Raw genomic sequence first — 25,645 nt, 5'->3', positions numbered from 1 at the left:
GAACTTTGATGCTCTGCATCAATGTTTTCTTGTTGTGTATACACTTCAGTGTGGAACTGACAATCTGGCCTTCGAAAGCGGGACAAGCTTTGTTGTAGGTTACGGACTGTCATGACGGTCGCAGCGAGGAACTTGGGGGATAACTCTCGCGTTGCATTTCGAGCTCCTTCCCACTGCGTAACAAGGGTAACATAGTGATATTTAGAGGTCCACGAACGGTCTATCGCTGTGAGGAGCTGTGAATACACACACACGTGGTGAATCATTCCGTGTCGTTCATCATGTGTAATGCAACCTGAGCAATGTTAACTGCCAGCAGACTTGACATTTTGTTCTGTTAACTGTTTTCACATGTCAAGGGACACCCTAAAATAAATTTTTCATCAGCAATAAGGTTGGACTGGTAAGAATACGATCGACTCTCAAGATTTCTCTTCCCGACCAGGCCGCAGTTCGTACAGGTTGTGATTTACCAGTGAGTATTCTGCTTGTTGCGAACAAAACCATTAAATAATAGTCGCCACTTATCATTATTTCATGCGGAAATATTCAAGTTTGCTTCATGTTCAGTTTGGTTAAAAGCTCGTAAGACGTTATTCAGGCTAAGAAAGCATGGTAAATAAAGCATAAGCAAGTATGCGTGCAGGGCAAAATGTCCGATTTCTCGGGCGAAAGAGACACACCATTTGGCGAAAACGGCTACTAATTGTTGGGAAACGGCACCTCTATTTTTAATAACGATAAGAACTATTTGTGTAGTTGTATATGTGCTTTATTATTTTATGTAGTAGTATATATATACTTTATTTACATGCTTTTTTATGTTATGTTGTATATGCTTAATTGTCAGTTGATTATTAATTGTCATCTTGGTACTTAAAACTTCAAAGCATACAATGACTGCGCCTCCCAATCAAAGTCAGGGAGTAATTTGGACTAGGGACTAATTTCTAATGTAAACTTGTATTATTGTTTTTTATGCAAGTGACCATGTGAGTTTAATATCATATATATTTCAGTACCAAGGTAAAAAATATAGGCGAATCAATGCCATTTTAGCAATAACCCTAAAAGTAATTTTAAGTATATATGGATAATGGAGGAGTAAACCGGGCGACACGTGTTAAGATGTTATTATTCAAACTGGAATCTCATATGTCTGGAGTACCCCAGGAATTGGGGGGTAAATCTTATTTTGTGAGTATGTTTCCCAGCAGATGCATTGATATTCAAATTCAAACTTGGTATCAAAAGATGCATTCTTCTGTATTTCTTTTACACTAAGGATGGTATAATACATTACTCAAGCCTGAATTATATACAACATCAGATTTTGATACAGATCTTATGAGGATGCTTGCTAAATTTCGGTTGTTTGAATTTTCAAGGAAGCACTTCATGGTAAGTTTGCTCACGTGAGGCACTGTCTTCATCAGCTGATGAACGTCAACAAATACAACTTCAATCCTTATATTGACAGATACATAAATCATAACAAAACAATCCATTTAACATCAAACTTTAATTATTGAAAGCCAACTATGTCAATGTGGAGAGTCGTGACTTCATCCGTCCAAAACATTCCATTTGGAGTGACATCCCTTGGTTTAACAAACGGCAAAAAATGGCGGCTACCGCAATGTCATTCGCTTGAAATATAAGTTGCACCCAGTAAAGTTAGCGTTGGAATTGGAAAGAAATCCAGACCCGGCTCAAGTCGACCATTCTCTGTTATATCTTGAATGAACGCTGCATTTCGGTGGCCCGACATATACAAGATCTGTCTGAATTCAAAGCCTGCATCATTCATAGCCTAAATCGATGTCGCTCTCAGTTTTCCCTAATTATTTTTAGTGTTATTTTTAGACATTGGGGAATTCCCCTAAAGTAGTTCTGTATGTCTCCGCATGATTTACAACGTAATGACATGACATACTGACTTTCATCGGGAAATGAATAACAGTCAGCTTGGTAGTATTCACCTAGGTGAGGTCACCCGGTACTGTCAGTATTATCAGATTTTATCGTTATGTTACTCTCCAGCGATGTTGTGAAATAACGTCACAATAATGTAATATTAACATCTTCGAGAGAGGCAATTTCATTCTGGTGGTTTAAAGTGCAAGTATCATGAAAAAATAGTGATAGACTTTTCTTACACACCTGTGGTTGAGAAACCAATTTGAGATAACTGGTATCAAACATTTGTGAGATCGAATTCCAGGCCCGTGATTGGCTACTCCATTGTGATGACCTGGGGTCAGATGATGACGGACTACTTTCCTGAGTGTAAGTCATTCATAAGTTTCTCGTGCTTCAGTCGAATGTTCACCTACGTCTGTATTGAACTACAGGACCATGTAATTGATAATAAAAATAAACAAACTCGTCCTCGTATGCGAGTTTGTTTGTTATTATTATCAGTTACATTATCTGTTGTTATGGCAACATTGTCGTCTTTTCAGAGTGTAATGCACCCCCTTGTTGCCACAGCGACACATGTATCTCCTCTTCAAACCTCACTTCGAAATCGAATAAAATTCGAAATAGATCTACATCACGCAGACTAATACACTCCACAGTTTTGAATTCTGTTCATCATTTACTGTCATTTTAGGCAATTCAGGCAATTACTGAAAGTGACTTCTGAAAATTAGGTCCATTGTAAATCTCACCAAATCACAATTCATGGCGTTCTATAAATATTTACTGTGTGTTTAGAAATCTAAATAGTGGATATTTTCTCGAATAATTCAAGTAGAAAAATAGCATATTAGCGATCACAGGTATCAAATCACTACTGATAATTCTGAAATGTCGCTGATAAGCCCAGAATCGTTTAGAATGTTTTGGAAAATACGCATACACGAATACCGAAATGGTCGTTCCGCCATATTGGATTGTGTTTACAAAATGCCGGTTATGAGACGCCTTTTCGATCAGGTATATTTCAAACTCGGCTGCTATACATGCATCTCTGAAGTCCTCATACATTTTTGAAACAATGGATAAATGGTCTTTGTGCCCAATGCAAATTATCTAGATGAAATCATGCGAAAACTGTACTTGCTGAAATGTAAACAAAGCAAAATTCAGGTTTTACACTGTGAAGCATTTTAGAGGTACTTTCGTCTAATTGTTGCATACATTGGCTCGATCACGCGTTTGAGAATATTCATGGGAAGAGTATCGTTGCACTAATTATGGAATTACACATATATACATTACAATGATGTGGTAAATTCAACAGAAACCGTAAAGGTTTTCGTCCTGTGTGACGCCATGACTGACGCTAAATCACGCATAACGATGACGGTAGTTATCTGCATTTCTGACTAATTCTCTTTGTTACATTGGAAAACATGGTAAACAAATAACAGTACGCAGATTGTCAGAATGTTTCTGATTACTTACGTGACACATTTATGTGTATACGATCCCTCAATCAATGAAAAACCTCCACTGGAAATCCCGCGTTCTGTTGTCAGCGAACACGCCATTTTGTAAAAGTCGGTCATCGGTAGTGATGTCATACGGAAGTAAACATTGTTGTACATATTTGGTAATTTCTTTGAGGTGTAAACTTTCAACTTAGCACCCAGCGTGTTCGTTGTTTTTGTCTAGTTTGCATTTTCATCATCGCCTTGATAATCCACAGATATGACAAACCTTCCATCATTTTGTAGCCAGTATGATGTACAATACGATGACTGAGAAAACAAGTTTGAAAACGTAAACTTAGCACTGTTGAACTTAATTAAAAGTACATATTTTGAGGTCTGTATTTGTAACAACCCAAACAAATCTTAATAGCGCTAACAATTTAAGGAACGTGGTACAGCTGGCTAGGCCTGCAAACTGATTGGGTATTATCACCGGCTGGGTACATGTGATGTTCTGAGGATGACAGACTTGGGAATTGATTCTGAAGACTTTACTGAGTACATGTGAGTGATTGTACATGCTGCCATGCGGTGCCTATTTCCCAAGATGCCTTGCGGCAAGGGAGCAGTTATCGAGTCCCTGCTAGGGAGCATTAATTTACAAAGCTTGCGCACAGAATGTGTGACTACATTACACGATGGTACACTACTCCCCCTTTAAGAGTGAGCGATTAGAAACACTTATCATGCATTATCGCAAAACTTAAATGTCCATATGACTTGAGTCACTGCAAGTTGCACCATACTGCTTGGCAAGAGTCACGACTTAAATTAAGCCAATTAAATGAAGTTAATGAAACATGTGAACTGGTAATTTAACACTGAACTTGAAAATATCATAGATCTGAACTGTCAACTTTTTTGCACAGTGGAATGTCCATTAGGTGGACACAAAGAAATGTCTATAGATCAAGTCTGTTAGGAGCTTTGGATACTCTCGTTGATCTTCGGAGCTGTGGTTCCCGTACTTGTGAAGTTTCCGTGGCACTCTGTTGTTCTGTGTTCTCATCGGGCGTGATGTTGATTGATGGCGAAGGATCTTTCGCGACTGAGAGGTCCTCTGGTGTTTCAGGTACAACCATGTCGTGTGGTGTGACAAGGTTTCAGGTGATCCAGGTGACGGCGAACGGTACATCTGTCTGGAAGTTGTATGCTGCACTGAGAGCTTGACTTATTCACTATTTTGCCTGGAATTGCCAAAGTTAGCAATATACACATTATTGCCAACAGCAAATGACTTGGCTCGAGTATGCGAATCATGGTGAGCCTTCTTTGATTCGTCTGGATGCAGGAGGTCGAGATGTGTTCTCAACTTTCTACCCATCAGGAGCTCTGCGGGTGATTTCCTGGTGGTGGAGTGTGGCATCACTCTGTATCTGAACAGGAACTGGAGAAGTTTCTAAAAAATCCAGCAGAAATAATGAGTAGTTATAGGCCGACAGTGTGAGTGACCATCTCTGAATGCGGGCTGAGGCCATTGGAGGTACTCCTTTATTTTCGTTGAAGAGAGTAAGGAGTGGTTTGTGACGATTCTCAATGTAGAAGTGTCTGCCGAACAAGTAAGAATGATACTTCTTAACACTGAACACTACTGATTACCCCTCCTTTTCTATTTGAGAGTATTTTCTTTTGGTGGTGTTCAGAGTTCTGGAGGCAAATGCCACTGGCTTTTTTGGATTTCATGAAAGCAGTCTCTTGCTCGGGTCCCCATTTCCATTTGGTGTCTTTTCTGAGTAGAATGTGTAGGGGTGCCAGGACACTGGAAATGTTTGGGAGAAACTGCCCGTAATAGTTCAGCAAGCCCAGATAGGACTTAAGTTCTGAGACATCTTTAGGAGCTGGAGCGTCAGCAATGGCTTCAACTTTGTCTTGAACTGGGTGGAGACCTTCACAATCAATGACATGGCCACGATAAACAACCTGTTTAGCCTGGAATATGCACTTCTTTTTTTTTTGACGCGGACACCACATTCATCAAATTTCTTGATCACTGATCTTGCATTTTCCACATGTTCAGGATCATCTTTTCCAGAAATCAGGATGTTGTCTTGATATCCACAGGTCATAGGAATTCCCTGTATGAGGCTGTCCATGCACCTTTGGAATATTGCTGAAGCAGAGGATATTCCGAACGGCAGACGATTGTAGTGAAACAGACCTTGATGAGTGTTAATAGTTGTATAATCTTTAGACTTCTCGTCGAGGGGGAGTTGCAGGTAAGCACTATAGGTCAATTTTTGTGAAGGTTTTTCCACCTGAGAGTGTAGTATATAGATCTTCGATCTTTGGGATCGGGTATGGATCCAGTTTGGCTACTTGGTTAATGGTTACTTTATGGTCCCCACAGATTCGAACCTTACCATTAGCCTTAAGTACTGGCACTATGGGCATTGCCCACTCGGAGAACTGCACAGGTTCTCTTATGCCGTCTGCAAGTAGGCGATCAAGTTTCTCGTCTACTTTGTGTTTCATGGCATATGGTACTGGCCTAGGCTTGAAGAATTTTGGTTGTGCTTCAGGGTCTACATACTACATAGATGCTTCCCTTGACTCCGGTAATTTTGCCGAGACCTTCCTCAAATACTTGAGTGCGTTTCTAGCACATGGGCTTTCGGGAACATCTACTCTATTTATGTTGTCAAAGTCAAAGTCTTAAATTTCCAATAATAATGCCACGAATGACAACTGAAACTGGTTAACTTTCTCAAACACTGACTGTCCATCAGAAGTGTACATCTATCTCAATGCAATTGTACATCTAACTCAATCACTGTCCAGCACAACACTGGTCATTACAATCACTTGACTGGTTCAAATCACTCCGAGATGTAGGGACTTGTCCAAAGCATCCAACATTGGGAAATGGAACTGGCCATTCTTTGTAGGTAGGTCTACGAGGACATTGTCCTGACATCATCCATTTCGGGACGGCTGGCTGTGGTGCAAAATGTTTGATCGAGATGTTTGCAATAGAAATTCTGATTAGATCTTCCATGGTATCAACATGGAGAGCTGACCTAGAATCTGTCTTTATTCTCTTCTGGGCTGAAAAAATCCTCTCACAGCTTGCTGAGGTTACAGGAAGTATCAGCATGGTTTCAACCAAGTGAAGCAGATCCTGTAAATTGAAATAATATTGTGTTATGACATTGATGTGTATCAATGAGTTCATTAATAAATGTGAAAAAAACTTCATGTCCTAGACTACACATCTATTTGTCCTACAAATATGCATATGAACTCAAATTCTGAAAACAGATCTTCTGGGTGTTGTTTCATTAAGAATTCTTAATACAATTAATTAATCTGTATTAAATTACCTTAAAGTCTGTTTTGTAGGGTTCTCTAGAAATCATGACAGCATACAGGCCCAAGAAGGACTTGTCTTTGAATTCCCTCTGCACGTGGTTCTTGAAGAGCAACCACTGGTGAAGAATGGCCTCAGTTCTGCATCCTTTTCTGGAATTAAAGGAAACTATAATTTTTAAGCTGGATACACATTTGAGAAAAATCGTACATTTCACCATTATCTGTTTGAATAAAATGAAACCATGATTTACCAAAGAAATATGATTATACAAAATCACTCAGTAATTCTTGTTACTGAGACTGTAATTAAATAAGAAACAGTAGCCTTAAGGAAACCCAGAACTCCGAGGTTGCCAGATTGCAGTGATCTTCAAAGGATTTAAAATTATTGTCTTTGAAGATTGTTACAACTAAGTCTGTGTGAATACCAATCTGTAAGGGTCTGGAGCTCATCTTCCCCATATGAAGACAGACTGGAACAGTCATCTGGCCAAATATCAGGGTTGAATATTCTAATGCTGGCTACAACCTTCGCAGATTGGTCAGTTGAAGTGGAGGAACCAAGAAGTACACTGAATATCTCAGTAAGTCCAGAGACAGCTTCCTGAACTGACTCCCTTATAGCCTTAGTGTACGAGAGAGGAAGGGTAGAAAAGTCCATGACATCAATATCACCACATGAGCCTTTCAGTTCAGTACCCTAGAAACGTACACCTTCTGATACACCTTCTGGCTGTGACTGAACACATTCAAGGAAAGATTTCAGATGACCATTTGGCCTCGGGTGAACTTGCAAGTTTTATGATTTCCACCAGTCAGCCATGGATGGCTGCCACTGCACGAGGTAAAGTTGTGTTGTCACTCTGCAGGGTTTTCTCAGCTTTGCTACAACCGATAGCATGTCCAGGAGGAAATGGCAGAAGAACACAAACTTCAAGGATTGAAGTATTTTTGCAACAAACTTGGCTCATCCAGCAACATCTGCATTCTTGTTCTGCACTGCAAGGTGTTCTGCATGTTTGAGGACAACAGAATACTGACCAGGGTTATTCGACACATCATCGCCAGATGATTTAAGTAAGATGTTCAGCGCCTTTTCCATATGGGGTGTCCATCGTGCTCCAGTAGCTCTGGATGGATTTCTGGTTGAAATATCCAAGGTTCCTGCAATAGCTTTCAATTCTCGCTTGCTTTTGCAGCTCCAATGATAAGTCCTGTACAGGAGATCCAGAACCTTATTGACTTGGGCTGCCATATCACAGGTCTTCAACATTGTCATCATGGCTAGCTCCAGTCTGTAACATAGTCAAAATAAGAGTTTAACTTTTACAGTTAAAAATAAAACAAAGCAGCTAATTATCAATGATAATGTTTCTAACTTATAAAGAAATTTGTTTCTGACATAAAACATATCTTTGGCCTTATACCTTGTAACCTCAATTATAAATTAAAGCTGCTAGCAGCAATGGCTGGCTCCAAGTAACACTGCGCACAAACGTCCATGTTCGAATCCTCAAAGGGTTTCCTTGTGCCAAATCCGTCAAATGTAGGCACCACTTGCAGGGTATCGCCGCTACGAAATTGTCATGTGCAGTGGCATCCAAGTCTGTTCTAAACCCATTTCCGACCTTGAACATGTTCGAATCCTCAAAGGGTTTGCTTGTACCAACTCCGTTCAAAAATTGTCACCTAACATTGCTGCTACGAATTGGTGTGTTCCAGGGGTGTCCCAAATATTGATAAAATATTACCACGAAGCGGTGTTACTTTTAGCATGCAACCAAGAACAAAAGATGAGGTATACATGTCAGACTAACTTCATGTCAACTTTCAATAGTTTCTGTGGAGAACCATACAAGATATGATCTTTCAAGTAAAATTTCGGTGAAAAAAATCATCAAAATCAAAATCCAATAGGGCCGTGACTAAGAAAGATATCCAAAAACGGCTAACAGAGTTTAATATATAATGTATGGAGACAATTCTCAGAAAGTTTGGATGCAATTCAGACTGTGGATTCAGAGGAGATAGGATTTGAAGACAGGTACCCAAAAAACCCTGTGAAAACCTTGAATCCAATATGGCTGCCAAACAACGTGACCAATGACCAAAGTCAAACAACAAAAAATGTCAAGCACCCAAAGCAGCAGACACATCTAAAGTTTGAAAGTAATTGGACAAGCGGTTGCGAAGCAATAGGGCAAAATATAGCTTTAAAAATTGCTTAATTTTCAGTTATCTGCCCTTGGTCTTTGGGCCTACGGCCTTGGAATTTATGTGGTATCTGGTACGTAAGTATCTGGATACACATACAAAATTTGAATGGAATCGAGGCAGTGGTTATTATGCTAGCTCTGGTACAAAAATCGGCACAATAATAATAATATTAAATCGAACGAAAGCACTGGGACTCTTCAGCTTTTCGGCTTGGTGACTCTGAACCAGACTGTAACTTCTTTGTCAGTTGAGCTCCAGTCAAATGGATGAGCGTTCTGAGTTCGTCAGGGCCCCGGGTTTATGTCGTATTGCTGAGATAAAGTGCTAAACCTGTTTCCGACCTCGTCCATGTTCGAATCCTCAAATGGTTTGCCTGTACCAACGCCATCAAATGTAATGAACCGCTTGCGAGACATCACAACACGTGTCCCAGTGTGTTCTTAACCCATGTCTGACTTTGACCATGTTCGAATCCGCATATGGTTTTCTTGTACCAACGCCATCAAATGTAATGAACCGCTTGTGAGACATCACCACACGTGTCCCAGTGTGTTCTTAACCCATGTTTGACTTCGACCATGTTCGAATCCCCAAATGGTTTGGTTGTACCAATGCCGTTAAATGTAATAAACCGCTTGTGAGACATCATGACATGTGTCCCAGTTAGTTCTTAACCCAAGTTTGACTTCGACCATGTTCGAATCCGCACATGGTTTGGTTGTACCAACTCCGTCAAAAGATAGTCACCGTTTGCAGGACATTACCGCTACCAAATTTACGTGTGCCACAGTTTCCCAGTGTGTACTAAATCAATTTCCGACCATATTCTAATCCGCAAATGGTTTGCTTTAAACAACGCTGTCAAAAATAAGGTACCGTAGCAATTGGCAATTGAGAAATGAAGAATCAAGTCTGAAGCGAGTCTGACCACCCGATCCGATTAGTCGCCTCCTGTGACAAGCATAGTTGCCTCTTGAGACAAGCATCGGTTGAAAAAGGCCAATTCTAACTCTGGTCGTCAAGGGTAGTACACATAATATTGAACAAGGCTGTGGAGAACGCGAGGGTACCTGCAAAGCCAGTGAATGGGGGTTTTATAGTAGATTTATGAGGCGCTTCCTTCAGTATTTGTACTTGGGTGAAAAAAATGATCAAAATCAAAATCCAATATGGCCGCAACTAAAAAAGATATCGAAAAATGGCTATGCTAATTTGTTGTGTTCTGTATGGAGACAATTCTCAGAAAGTTTGAAATCATTTCATGCAGTGGATTCAGAGGAGATAGTATTTGAAGACAGGTGCCCAAAAAACCCTGTCAAAACCTTGAATCCAATATGGCTGCCAAACCACGTGACCAATGACTAAAGCAGTAGATACATGCAAGGCTTGAAAGAAAACGGACAAATGGTTGTAGAACAACAGGGCAAAATATATCGTCAAAAAATAGTTCTTTTCAGTTATCTGCCCTTGGCCTTTGGGCCTACGGCCTTGGGTTTTTGGCGGGCACTAGAACCCAACGGTCTACAAACAAACACAAAATTTGAACAAAATCGAGCTAGTGGTTATTTTGCTAGGGCAGGTACAAAAATCAGCTAAATAATAAATAATAATAATAATAAATCAATATTTATCATCAGGTAAAATGTATATATATAAATAATCAAATCGTTCGATTTATTATTATTTATTATTATTTATTATTATTATTTATAAAGGGTTTGCTTGTACCAACTCCGTCAAAAGATAGTCACCGTTTGCAGGACATCACCACTACGAAATTGGTGTGTGCCAGAGTTAACCAGAGTGTTCTAAACCCATCTACCACCCAGATAATGTTCGAATCCCGATAATCGCCTCTTGAGACAAGCATGGGTTGCTGAAGACCAATTCTAACCCTCATCTTCAAGGGTAGTATACATACTGCAAAAGACACTTGACGGTCAAAGGGAAATAATCCCGAGTTTTCTGAGCGATTTTTTTCGGTATTTTGTCAATATTACCACAAAGCGGTGTTACTTTTAGCATGCAACCAAGAACAAAAGATGAGGTACATATGCCCGACTAACTTCATGTAAACTTTCAATAGTTTCTGTGGAGAACCTTACAAGATGTGATCTTCATATAATGGAAAAATTCGGTGAAAGAAATCATCAAAATCAAAATGAAACAGAGCCGTCACTAAGACAGATATCCAAAAACGGCTAACAGAGTTTGCTGTGTTATGTATGGAAACAATTCTCAGAAAGTTTGAAAGCATATCATGCAATGGATTCAGAGGAGATAGCATTTGAAGACAGGTACCCAAAAGACACTGTGAAAACTGTGAATCCAATATGGCCACAACTAAAAAAGATATCCAAAATCGGTTAACAGAGTTTGATGTGCTATATATGGAGACCATTCTCAGAAAGTTTGAAAGCATTTCATTCAGTGGATTCAGAGGAGTATGCGTTTGAAGACAGGTACCCAAAAAACCCTGTGAAAACCTTGAATCCAATATGGCTGCCAAACCACGAGACCAATGACCAAGATCAAAGAACAGAAAATGTCAAGCAACCAAAGCAGCAGACATGTGTAAAGTTTGAAAGTAATCGGACAAGCGGTTGCGGAGCAATAAGGCGAAATATATCTTCAAAAAATACTTGTTTTTCAGTTATCTGCCCTTGGCCATTGGGCCTACGGCCTTGGAATTTTTGTGGTATTTGGTACATAACAACCTGCACACACACAAAATTTGAACAAAATCGAGCCAGTGGTTAAACTGCTATCTCTGGAACAAAAAACGGCGGAATAATAAATAATAATAATAAATAATAATAAATAATAATAAATCGAACGATTACAATAGGGCTCTACAGCCTTTCGGCTTGGAGCCCTTATAATAAATCGAACGATTACAATAGGGCTCTACAGCCTTTCGGCTTTGAGACCTAAATATAGCTGCAAGCAGCGATGGCGGGCTCCCAATCGTATTTTGTAGTAGCGGATCCTGTTCTCCATTCATATAAGTCATTTCATAAAATCGAACTTTGTTTATACAGAGTACTAAAAACCATTGAAACTGAGTTCTTAATGACACTAATCTATTACCATTAAGGCATTATGCCTTCCGATATGAGGAAGGATGGAAGATACCAGCACGCAGAGGTGTTGGTGACTTGTTTTGGTAATATGCAGGAAATTGATCTTGTAATTTGACCCGTGCTCAGGGATGAGTTGGCTTGGGACATTATCTAACAGTAACAACACATTTTGGTCACCTCTTGTCATCTCCTTGTTGAAGCAATTCAATCAATCAGCAAAGAAAACGCCAGTCTTCCAAGCGTTTGTGATCAAAGTTTAAAAGTAGATTAGCTGTAAACGCAATAGAGATCATAGCACTTGAGTTAGGGACTGGTTTGTAAACCATAATGAAATTTGTAAATAATATTCCCTAAAGTTAGCATTATATCTGGGATGTTTCAGAAAGAAATGGAATTATCAATAATGAACAGGTTCGTATTATAAAAGGGTAATTTGATAGTGCGAAAAAATCAGTTCCAATCCAATCCTTTTAGATAGGGTGCAACTGAATGGATCTACTGTGCAAGTACGGGAAACTGCACTTTCCGCTGGCACAATGTATATTACAAACAGCGTGAAGAGAATCTATACAGAAACAGACTATAGAAGTCGCTACCATCGAAACGAAGTGAACATATAAATTGTCTGTTATTACTTGAAATTGTGGTAATACAATTATGACAAGTACCAGTAAATTAAACGGAGAGTTCAGCGATATTAAACTTTCAATCACAAACGTACAAAATGCATGCTTTCTGCTGGCAGAGACTGCAGAAAGCAGCGTGAAGAAAATCCATAAAGAAACAGACTATAGAAATCGCTACTATCGAAACATGAAGTTAACATATAACCCGTCTGTTACAATACTTGAAGTTGTGGTAATACAATTATGACAAGTACGAGTAAATTAATCGGAGAGTTCAGGGATATCAAACTTTCAATCACAAACCTACCGTAAATCCCACGGTCCAAAAAAGATTTATGAAGGAGGTGTCCTCGGGGGTAGGGTCCTGTTTTGACTGGAGGAGCCCACACGTGGCTCTCGGATGACCCTGCTGCCAGCAGCTTATGTAATCCGCTATAGCGCTACCACTGCCTTTCTTTACCATTACCGTGCGTGCACGTGGATCACGTTCCAATATGCACCCGACCGACCGACCCAGCAGCATGGGACTGAGGTACGCTGACACGCTTTGAGGCCAATAAACATGTATGCCGGTTCTTTGCTTAACTCTGTTGACAATGTGTATTGTGAATTCGCGCCAATTTATGCAGATATGAGCTTTGACATAACAAAACGTACGATGTCGATATTTACACCAAGCTACACTGTTTTCTATGCAGAACCGTTTAACATACGTAAATCTATTTCTATAGTCAGTTTCTGCTTGCGTTGTCCATCAGCTGTATAAACACTGTATCTCACTGACCCTGATAACTGATTTCTGTAGTCCATAGCCGAAAACCAGACACAAAGCTTACGTACTAATGTGTTATATAAATAAACCTATACCACTGGTCTACTGACAATAATGTAGCGTATAGCGCCAAGAGAACGGAATTGTATGCACGAGTATTGCTGTCGATTGAAATGCAGTGAACGGGACTTACTTGTAAATTTTACGGCTGCTTCTTTCAGTGTCTTATGTTTGAAGTGCCGTAAAGCACCTTTGTCACCCCGACAGAATGACATTTTCAAAACACGTGAGATAAGAGTTTGATGTATGTAGGATTTGTAATTTGTGACTACATTTCAATATCGAATTGCACATGTAAATACCAAAGAGTGCCTAGTCTGCCAGTTTTTGAATGATCTGGTTAGGAGCAATATGTTGACAGATGTTGTTATACATTAATTATGTATCATTTCTCTCTCCGTCGTCTTGTATGCGAAGTGACTACTATTAGGCTTCGTAACAGCCAGTTCCACTCTACAAATACACACGAAATCGGACAGGTAGTTTCGGAGTTACAGGTGTTTAGAGTTCTGCTATTTGGCAAGTTTATGGACGGGTGCCAAAGAGTACCATTTTTCAAAAGCTGTAGCTCCGTTGTCCATTAAGCTACAGTCAAACGGTTTGGGCTATCAGGAAAACACATGACTTAAGTATGTTTTCTGCTAACTTGGTAGTATGGTACTTGGAGACAAAGTATGGAAAGTTTGGAAGCTTTTGAGCTGGTAGTTTGAGCTGAGCACATTTTGGGAGACAAGTACTGAGGAAAATGGTAAAAAACAGTGCAAAAACCTCTAATCCAATATAGCAGCCAAACGAAGCAATTTTGCTACATTGGATGTGAAGAGAAATTGTTGGGCATCTGATACCGCAGCTGCACAAGAAATTTGGAAGTCATTGGAGCAGTAGTTTCGGAGATATTAGCTACTGAAATTTTTGAAATTGTTATGAGTTACCTGCCCTTAGTCCTTGAGCCTAGACCGCCGTCATATAGCTGGAATATTGCTGAGTGCGGCGTTAAACAACAAAACAACCAACAAACAACCTTGAGCCTAGAGCCTTGTAATTTTTGTGGTATCTGCTTCAGGACCTAAGGTATCTTGCTGCAAAGTTTCAAGAGTTTCTGGCTACTGGTTCTTTAGTTACGATTGGAACAAAAAACGCTGGAATAATAAATAATAATAAATAATAAATCGAACAATTACAATAGGGTTCTTGCCTAGTAGGCAGGGAGCCCTAATAATAATAAATATAGTTGCAAGCAGCGATGCGGGCTCCAAGCGATATCAAATATAAGTGCTGATGCTTGTTTACATTCATGGTAGTGCATTTCACAATATCTTACTTTGGTTACACAGAGAACTAAACCAATGAAAATGAGTTTTTAATGGCTCAAGGTGATTACTTTTAAGACAATTATCCCAGTTGACTCATAAGTCACTTCCGGTATATGGAAGGATATATGCACTACTGTACACTCTTATACATATTATCTATCCTGAGTGCTCATTGAAGCAATTAGTATTTAGGTGGTTATGGATCATGTGTTCAAAGTTTGTATTAACCGAGAAAAGCGATGGGGTCAAACGCAAACAAAAGACCTGGGGAACAATGCAGTTTACTGAGTGCATTGACTGGTACAAGTAAGTCAATCACCGCAATATAGCGTTACTGCAGTCTGGCTATAGTGTTACAGTGGCTGGCTGGCCGGCCCTTACCATGAAATACACCTAGTCAGTGCCGGCTGAAGCAGGGTTTGGGTGGTTATACACAATATGTTCGAAGTTTATTTGTCCATGGGGCTATACCATCGATGCACGACCCTGCATCACTGCCGAGAATACCACCTTCGGACATAGCCAAATCAGCATGTTGACATGTTGTACGCACATGCTTTCTATAGATAAGTATGTCTCTCTGCCGCTAGTGAAATCGGTAAACCATAGGAATAACACAGTTGCAGTTCACCAGGGAATAGGACACAGAATCACAGAACAGACATCACATTGTCCTGTATTATGCAAATAAATAAATATGCCTTTTGGAGATAGCATTTTCAAATAACAAACAGGGTTTGTTTGTAATTTTTACTGCTGCTTCTTTCTGTGTCTTTAATGAACCAGTTGGAAACATCATAAAATCGCTTTGTCCCCCTTCTCCCGAAAAAACATTTTCAAAACATGTCAGATCACAGTTTGGTGAATGTATGATTCGGATGAGTAAATACTAAAAAGTGCCTAGTCTGACAGTTATTGGATTATCTGCTGAGGTACAATAGGTTCAAGTATGTTGTTATAGATGAATCCTGTTTCATGTTTCTTTCCGTAGCCTTCGATTCTATGCCACTACAATTAAACATGGCTATGGGCAAGCCCAGTGTACATACACGCACGGAATTTGGTCGAAATCGGACCAGTAGTAGCTAAGCTGTAATCCAAAAACCATAGCCATAGAACACAGTTGCAGTTCACCAGGAAACAGGGCACAACATTACATCTCAAACATCACCGTGTCGGTACTAATTTAAGAAATAAGTATGCCTATTGGAGAAGTCCATTGCGAGCACGTTATCAGTGTTCTAAGTAGATTGAAATGCTGTGAACGGGGCTTATTCCGAAATATTACTGCAGCTTCTTTCACTGCTTCAAAAATAGATTTCTATTGTCCGTTTCTTCTTGTGTTGTTCACAAGCAGAATGTACACTGTATCTAAGTAACAGACAACTGATCTCGGCACTCCACAGCGGATGAACACAATCGCAGTTCGCTGAAAATTATACACAAAGCCAACGTACTTGTTCACAAATCCACAAACATATACCACAGGTTTACCGAATATAGAGTCAAGAGCAAGGACGCTTCTTTCAGTCTCTTTACTGAACAAGTTTGAAGTGTCGTAAAATCTGATTGTTTTCCCCACAAAATGACATTTTCACAGTCAGATCACAGTTTGCTGTATGTAAAACGTCAATATCGAACTGCATATTTAAATACTAATGCGTGACTAGTCTGACACTTATTGGATGATATGGTGAGGTACAATAGGTTAAAATTTGTTGTTATAGATGAATTCTGTTCACATTGTTCTCTTCCTATCCTTCAATGCGACGTGGCTACAATTAGGCATGACTATGAACAGGCCCAGTTTACATACACACGAAATTTGGGCGAAATGGCCAAGACATGAGGTATCAGGAAAATGCATGACTTTTGACCTTAGTATTTTTTCTCCGAAGTTGGTAGAATGGTACTTGGACACAAAGTATGGAAAGTTTGGAAGCTTTTGAGCTGGTAGTTTGAGCTGAGCAGATTTTGGGAGACAAGTACTGAGAAAAATGGTGAAAAGAAGTGCCAAAACCTTTAAATCCAATATGGCTGCCAAACGGTGCGTTGTAGCTACCATGCTCCTGCAGTTAAAAATGATGGGCATCTGATGCGCTGCCGCATGGCAAATCTGGAAGTCATTGGACAATTAGTTTCGAAGATTATTGCTGCTGAAGTTGAAACTTTGATGAGTTATCTGCCCTTAGCCATTGGGCCTATGGCCTTGGGTTTTTGCTGGTATCTGCGTCACGTTGGTGCCGATGTTGCTGTCGATTTTGAAGCCATTCTGGCCACTGGTTGTTTTTGTAGGTCTGGTACAAAAAACGGCGGAAAAAGAATAATAATAATAACAAACACAACAATTACAATAGGGCTCTATAGCCTTTCAGGCTTGGAGCCCTAATAAATAATATATCGGCCCAGTACAATAGGGCTTCCAGCCTTTCGGCTTGGAGCCCTAATTATTCTGAATTAAATTTCTATGTTAGTCTAAATTTCATGCGTTAACAATATTGTCATTTTCACATTTTTCATGAAGAAAAAAAATAACTGTGTGGCAAACACCAAATGCCAATGATCCATGGACAGGTTTCATTCAGCTTGCCCCTCACTCCACCTCTTTTACCATGGTTCACACTTGCTCCATCTGCACAGAAGGAAACTAAATCTTCCTTAAACTCATCTTTGCCTATGTCCATAAATTGACTTGAGATAGCGTCAATGATACCATCAGCGTGAGCGTGTTGCAGTTCAACAAGGCCAAGTAATTTATTTACAGGCTTTCCATCAGAACCCAAGCACCTAACTACAACAGCTTCTGTCTCTTTGATTGAACAGTCAGTTGCAGAGTCAAACATCACTGATATGTACCTGCTGTTATTCACAGTGTTAGCCACATCAGACTTCATTCTATTGCAATAGTTGCAATCATTTTGGCACATTTAACATCGTTTGCGTAGGTGTACAAAACATCCAACCCATTTTTCTTTTGCAGAGCTAATAGACCTTTGAATTTTGTGAAGGTAGTTCCTCTGCAGCCACAGTAAATGCAGTGTTCATTTTCATCATCAAATCGTTTTTGATTTTTTCTGAATTTATTTCCTCCAAACGCCGAACACTCTGCACTAAAGGCTTTAGGCCGTGGGCTAGGTATGACCCACGAGCACCCCCCCCCCACATCCAAACCACACTAAAAAAATTTAAAGCCCATAAACATACTAAACATGATTTTTAATGTTAACAAGAAAAAAGTTGGGACGAACTTGTTGTTACAGCCTTTCAAAGTATGGTACCCTATATCGCGTTTTCGCCCAGTTTTGCCGTATATCACTTGGGGGTATCATTACATTTTGGGTTGTCATCTCACTAGTGATCCACTGATCTTCAAGTGTGATATACCACTGGAAGCCATATATAAGTACCTCTCCAATGAGGTATCAATAATTGGTATTGAGTGAATATGGACCAACCCATGGCAAATCGAACGTCATATATCCCGACAAAACCAAATTCTTCTCGCAGAAACCTTTAATCCGGTATATGTTCTAGGTAAGTGTGCCTGATTCCACTATAATCTTCAATCACATGTTCCAGTACATCTCTTGAAATACTTCTTAACATCTGATGTTACTAGGTGAAAATCTTTTGCACAATTTGGAACAAATTTACTCTTATAATTTCAGAGTAGGATACCCAATATTGCATTCTCGGCTTAGATACATCGGAACAACGCTTGGATGTATGCTCAGGATTTGGCTTGTCATCTTGTGTGTTATTCACCGACCTTGATGTGTTATATACCATAGGAAACCATATATAAACACCATAATTTGATGTAGGCTGATTATTGATCTACTTGTGGACAATCCTACAGAATACTTCTTGACAACTCTGATATCACTCACTTTTGTATGCATATAAGAGGTTCACAGTATAATGTTCGAGTCCATTTCAGAACTTTGAATGAAATGGACCTATGTGTAACATATTCAAGATGGCAACCATAAAGCTGTGCAAAAAAAACTGATCATAATGTAAATGTTATTTATTTCAGCAAATATACAAATCAATTTCTTGGACGCAGGCTTGATATTTTGACAAATTTTGCCATTTCAAGTTGAGTTTCAGATTCTTTAGTACAGCTACTAGTTAAGGTGAATTTGAAGGGGGCACCAACTGCCGGCAGTTCTGGAAGAAACCCATGGCTATCACAGAGAATATTATTAGCGTTTTACAATGAACCTTGACCGTTTGATTCAACCTGAAATTGAATCTTTGGAACTAGCTGGCCACCCATTTCGGCGTCCATCCTATGAGCCCGTTATCTTCCAACCTGACTGCATCTTTCTCTCCTGCTGCGGATCAGAGGGAAGGACCTATTTACCTGTGAAGCAAAATATCACAAGTCTTGCCGAACTGGTTACATACAGATTCCTGAGAAATGGCAGAGCTCTCAACCATAGGAACAACTTAGACAGCATCAAATAGAAGAGGCACACAAGAAAGCCATGACATCAGTGTCGGAAGTTATCAACAGAAATGACGCCGAAATGGGTGGCCAGCTAGTTCCAAAGATTCAATTTCAGGTTGTTTCAAACGGTCAAGGTTCATTGTAAAACGCTAATAATATTCTCTGTGATAGCCATGGGTTTCTTCCATAACTGCTGGCAGGCTTGTACATGACACTTACATTTGATTTTGCATTTCTTGAGGTTCTGCCATCCTTCTACGCTTGATCTCTCCTTCAGCTTTTCCATCTTCTCATCAGGATCTTTGGCTTTGCTCAGACATTGTAGTGGGCCATACTTCAAGCCAGGTACGTGTATGATGTACACAGGCTCTGGATCACTGGGGATACATTTCCATTTAGGTTGAGATGTCAAAGCTGTCTTCGAGTTGTTCCCGGTTGTATAAGATGTTGGTCTCAGTCACAACAGTTCAACCTCAAAAGACACATAATCACGGTGATGACATTGTTACAAGGTGGGACATTTCCATATATATTAACTTGGGTATTCTGTAAGAGAAACTTAAGTATGTAATTGGAATATCATTTATTTCTCTGAATGCATGGTCCCTGTTCATTTCAAGCCATTCATATACGATTTGGATGATTCGCATTTGGACATTTTCTGTAAATTGGAAACTCAAGTAGCTAAGTTATGTATGAATTAAATGTTAGTAAGTGAATTCGTCTTTACCTTCATTGGTGCCCCCTTCAAATTCACTTTAACTAGTAGCTGTACTAAAGAATCTGAAACTCAACTTGAAATGGCAAAATTTGTCAAAATATCAAGCCTGCGTCCAAGAAATTGATTTGTATATTTGCTGAAATAAATAACATTTACATTATGATCAGTTTTTTTTGCACAGCTTTATGGTTGCCATCTTGAATATGTTACACATAGGTCCATTTCATTCAAAGTTCTGAAATGGACTAAAGCATTATACTGTGAACCTCTTATATGCATACAAAAGTGAGTGATATCAGAGTTGTCAAGAAGTATTCTGTAGGATTGTCCACAAGTAGATCAATAATCAGCCTACATCAAATTATGGTGTTTATATATGGTTTCCTATGGTATATAACACATCAAGGTTGGTGAATAACACACAAGATGACAAGCCAGATCCTGAGCATACATCCAAGCGTTGTTCTGATGTATCTAAGCCGAGAATACAATATTGGGTATCCTACTCTGAAATTATAAGAGTAAATTTGTTCCAAATTGTGCAAAAGATTTTCACCTAGTAACATCAGATGTTAAGAAGTATTTCAAGAGATGTACTGGAACATGTGTTTGAAGATTATAGTGGAATCAGGCACACTTACCTAGAACATATACCGGATTAAAGGTTTCTGCGAGAAGAATTTGGTTTTGTCTGGATATATGACGTTCGATTTGCCATGGGTTGGTCCATATTCACTCAATACCAATTATTGATACCTCACTGGAGAGGTACTTATATATGGCTTCCAGTGGTATATCACACTTGAAGATCAGTGGATCACTAGTGAGATGACAACCCAAAACGTAATGATACCCCCAAGTGATATACGGCAAAACCGGGCGAAAACGCGATATAGGGTACCATACTTTGAAAGGCTGTAACAACAAGTTCGTCCCAACTTTTTTCTTGTTAACATTAAAAGTCATGTTTACCTGGTAGTATGTTTATGGGCTTTAAATTTTTTTAGTGTGGTTTGGATGTGGGGGGGGGGGTGCTCGTGGGTCATACCTAGCCCACGGCCTACTTTGTTTTCAATTGTCGGTTAAGACAGACGTCATGACAATACTGGTGCTTTTGGCTTGAATTATATTTGGCCAGTGATTCCACTTTGAAAGTACCAGATTTACCGGTGACAAAATCACTTTTGCCCGCGATCCATGGATTGGCAACACAGTACGCACATGTCATTTTCTCATCGTCATATCTAAGCCATGTGTAGGTTGACAACCATTCTGTTTTGAATTTACGCTTTGCTTCTGTTTTCGGTGTTTCCAATTTTCATTTTTTTTTTCTTTTTTGTTGGGTTGTTTCGCTCATTAGGCCTTAATAATGGAAACAGAGGGCTGCGATCGCCGTCCGCCATTTTGGCGTGTGTTACTATAACGACGTTGTGTATGTCCGTAATAACTTTCGGAATCACTCGTGCAAATCCGCAGACAACTGAGAACTTTCGTTATACGATCGCGAACATGTACGAAAAACATGGCTCTACGTAAATTTCCAAAATAGTCGCCAACTGGGTTTAAGATAAGGTAGCCAGCCATGTGGCGACTGGTAGATCAATTTAGGGCGCCAATCATAAAATAAGGTCGCATTGGCAACTAAAATGGTCGCCACTTAGAGGGCTGACTTGTCGGACTTATGAGAACTATCACCACACCTGTAGCACTTGTACTTTGTATCTGCTGGTTTTTGTTCAGCGTCATGTGCAGACTTGTTTGGAGAGAGTTTCCCAGATTTCTTTCCCCCTGCATCATTTTCGATGCCTAGCGCAATGTCGAGTACTTTCTTGAAATTTAGGTCAGTCTCTGAGAGTAGTCTACGTTGAATGCGGTCATCCATTACCTCACATACTAGTCTATCCCTCAACAGGGGGCATGGGTGGCCCAGTCGTCTAAGGCGCAGCGATTCGTTGTGCAGAGTTGCATCCCTTGGGCACGCCAGAAACCTATGATTGTGGGTTCAAATCCTGTTTCGCCCCGATTATGTTTCTAGGTTTGTCAGCACCATGCCCGTGCTCGTGGGTTTCACCGAAGTGGTAAACGTCTGAGACCTGCATCACTTCGGGCTTTCCTCCCACATTAAGCTGACATGCTGCGATATAACTGGAATACTGTTAAAAGCGGCGTTAAACCCAACTCACTCACTCACTCACTCACTATCCCTCAACATGGTCTCCAAACTAAGTACATATTCACAATGTTCCGCGATACGTCTTAACTCTGTGACGAATGCGGAGATTGACTGACCTGATTGACGACAGGACATGTTTAACTTGAACCGCTGCACGATCATCGGTGGTTTTGGATTGTAGTGAGTTTCCATTAGGTTCACTAGTTCAGCGAATGACTTGGATGTGGGTTTAGCGGGAGAAATGAGATTTCTCATGAGTCCATGTCTTAGCTCCAACTACACTTAGCAGAATGTTCAATTGCTTCTCAGCATCATCGATGTCATTCGCTGTGAAGTATGTGGACAACCTTTCATTGCTTAATTGTAGATAGGAGAATGTTTAAGAGGATGAAGAAAAGGTTTGCTTTGCCAAGAAGGGAGGCTCGCCTGCTTGAGTGCGAACAGAGGGGCGTGCTTGTAATCAAGCGTGTAATTTTGGAGGTAATTTCCTCCAACAAGACCATATATGGTGCCTCTGTATGTTCGTTCCAGCCTTTGAAATTGATAGACAGGACAAAAGTGAAAATAAGCCTTACCTATGCACTGCTTTCGAATGTTTGAATACAATATTTGCATTAATGACGTTAGGATCTATCCAAATCTGCAAAGTTGTATATAGCCATGATTTGTACTTGAAGTACATACTTAAATGCTGAAAACCTTAAAATGCTGAATATTTTAGAAATTAATGCATTACTGCCATGGCTTTCTGATGAAATCAAGTTGATTTGATGAAACTCTTCTATTCCTATGACTATCATGAAGCAAACTGTATGAATTTGCAACATTTCAAGAATGTTGTGTGATGTCCGATGCACAATGTTTTTATAGTATAAATGTGCAACGATGTTATTACATTGTGAAATTAAATCACAATCAACCCCCAGCTGGTTTGACGGCCGTATTACTGCGGTAGCTAATATTCATAGAATAGTACTAATTTCAGTCAGTGTAGGTAGGCATGTTTAAATAATTATACCTACAGGTTACAAAATGCACAGATGCGGTTACTACAGTATTCAAAGGATGTGTGGCAATACATTTCATGCAGAAAACACGATAGAAATCTACAAAGGGCACAACAGAGAGCTTGGAATTTCTATATACGACTGTGACGTCATATCTTTTGCGTCACAATGAGTGATATGACATCATAATGGGGACATGCTATGTAGAGCGAAAGCCTTGCAAAGCTTGCTTTGTTTAATTTAGGGATGCCCACCTCATGCTAGCTTACCAAATTGCCGTGCTTATATGCTTTCAATGACTGTCATTTGTTCGAGTGAGGTATTACGGTGTAAACAAACTGCTTGAGTATATACAGCACCATATTTTGTTCAGATCGATAACCCACGCAAAACACTTGACTCAACCCATCCCGCTTCACTCAGTATATTTGCTAACACCAAAGAGTTCACGTTTTATTTAGTCATGGTAGAATCGGTTCCAAATTCAATTTAGCGCAGTTTAATCTACAGGTAACCTAGCTCTACATTGAAAACACAGTATGTTTATCTCCTAAATGTAACAATAACGTTGTGAAAATATTATCTCAAAAACGTTAACAATCCACAACCTTACCACAGCGTTGTGAAAATGTAGTGTGTTAACCATGTTAACTGGGCCATAGGTTTGCCACCATAAGCTGCATTGATGGTCCACCCATGGCGTGTCCAGATAATATTTGATGGCTCAACAGTGGCAAATGCAAACTCTGGTAATCCAGTGACCAAATCGATGCAAGCCACTACTATCTAGTCTTGTTGGGACCCAGAACCCCATATTGCTGGTCATCAGAGGTGACCGAATTGGTCTATTCGTATATTGTTGCTCATGGTGTCAATCACTGGATTTGTCTGGTCCAGACTTGAGTATTTGCTGACAGATATTGGAATATTGCTGGGTGAAGTGTTAGACGACAAGCAAAGCCTACTCCAAAAAGACAAATAAAACAAAATATCAAAATGTTTTTAATCACAATTCGGCTTTATATTATACATATTTTTAAACTTATCCTATCTCACTCTATGCATTCCTCCTTCTTTTTCGATCCCTTGCGTGGAAACGTCCTTGATCAAAGTTTCCAGCTTCTAAGCTTTATTTGTCCAGCCACCCAAGCATCACCATGATAACCACCCCAGTATCTAGGTCATGCACTCAGATCTTGTGCAGCACACTGTCCTCACTCTGGTCCATTGACTGCCTCATTATTCTCTTTATTTTTGCCTCCCTGTGGAGACATACTTTTTTTTTAGAGAGAATATTTAGGCCTTTTATTTTCTCAAAATTACGGGAGTTTTGGGGTACTAATTGCGCATAATACGAGTAAAGACCAAGCCAAATGTCCAGCCTGCATGAAGTGCCGCCACATTTTCGACTGGTTCCTCATTATGCTGCTGTTGTCTACAGTTTTCTACACTATGAAGTTCCCGCTGGTTCTTCACTGTCGAAGAGCAATCCACCAACTAAAATATACTTCCAGTCATAAAATACGTCAGACAGATGTATGGTGCTGGCAGGAAAGTTTGTCCAGTCCACCGAAATATGTTTATCTTCTCAGACCCGATCAACTTTCAGTCGATTCTACATCGACCAGCCTTACCTCTACTCTGATCGATCAAGCCCTACAAAAGGTACATTGATATCCAAGCATGCTCTGGGGTGTTTAGCCCCAAGTCCCAGAACCCCAAGGTTCTACTCGCCAATATTTCTGGTAGTGAAAATAGACAACAAGAAATTCAGCATGATCTTCAACATGAAGCTGTTCAAAGCGCTGCATATGTACCTAGAGAAACAGGCTCATTTGCGTAAGAAGTCCGTCTCTCACTATCATTCGACAAGTCAGTCTGGATCTACAAGACGTCTTCCTCCACATGCCCATCCACCACAAGCGCCGGCATTACCTCCAGTTTATTTTCCAAGGTTGACATTACAAAGTTCCTAAACGTCAGAGGGATCGTCTCTAAGTCATTCATCGGCAATTGCATTCAGGGTCACACCGACTGGAAAGTCCTAGCCCATCAGCTCGGCTGGCTAGTCAACACAGAAACGTCGGAAACCACCCCACTTAGCAAATACAGTTCATCAGAGCACTTTACGACACCGATCATGGGAAGATGTTCGTCCCTCCGAACATATGGACAAAGATACGACTTGTACCTTGAGCATTCAGACAGTCGCTACATCTATGAGAAGGCAGCAGTTGCTCGGCACAAGCAATCACCCAGATAGGTCGACTCCAATTACAGCCCGTTCAGCGCTTCCTCACATTGTATCTTCAGTTCGACGATTGTCAGGTCCTGATTCAGCTCCCATTGCACCTCTATGGCCATGTACAATGGTGGTTATCAAAAACAAACGTCTGCTCAGGAGTTACACAGGAACCTTTCTACCAACACACCACTTGTTCGTGGATGCGTTGACAGTAAGGTTG

General features: G+C 40.0%; 1 protein-coding gene across 2 annotated transcripts in view; it reads left to right on the top strand.

Annotated features, from left to right (window-relative positions):
• The first annotated feature begins 243 nt into the window (after positions 1-243).
• Positions 244-25,645, top strand: part of LOC124110745 (RNA cytidine acetyltransferase-like) — a 312,648-nt gene continuing 287,246 nt past the window's right edge. The window contains exons 1-2 of one of the 2 annotated variants that reach the window (XM_048385669.1): positions 244-475; positions 19,521-19,624. The gene's annotated coding sequence lies outside the window, so the exon portion shown is untranslated. The remainder of the gene's footprint in view (positions 476-19,520; positions 19,625-25,645) is intronic. The other variant, XM_048385668.1, reaches the window with a different exon arrangement.

Source organism: Haliotis rufescens, unplaced genomic scaffold (genome assembly GCF_023055435.1).
Source record: "Haliotis rufescens isolate VD_foot unplaced genomic scaffold, xgHalRufe1.0.p SCAF_6, whole genome shotgun sequence".
Classification (NCBI taxonomy): domain Eukaryota; kingdom Metazoa; phylum Mollusca; class Gastropoda; order Lepetellida; family Haliotidae; genus Haliotis; species Haliotis rufescens.
The sequence above is the reverse complement of the archived record's forward strand: the minus strand, read 5'-3'. Positions and strand labels throughout refer to the sequence as shown.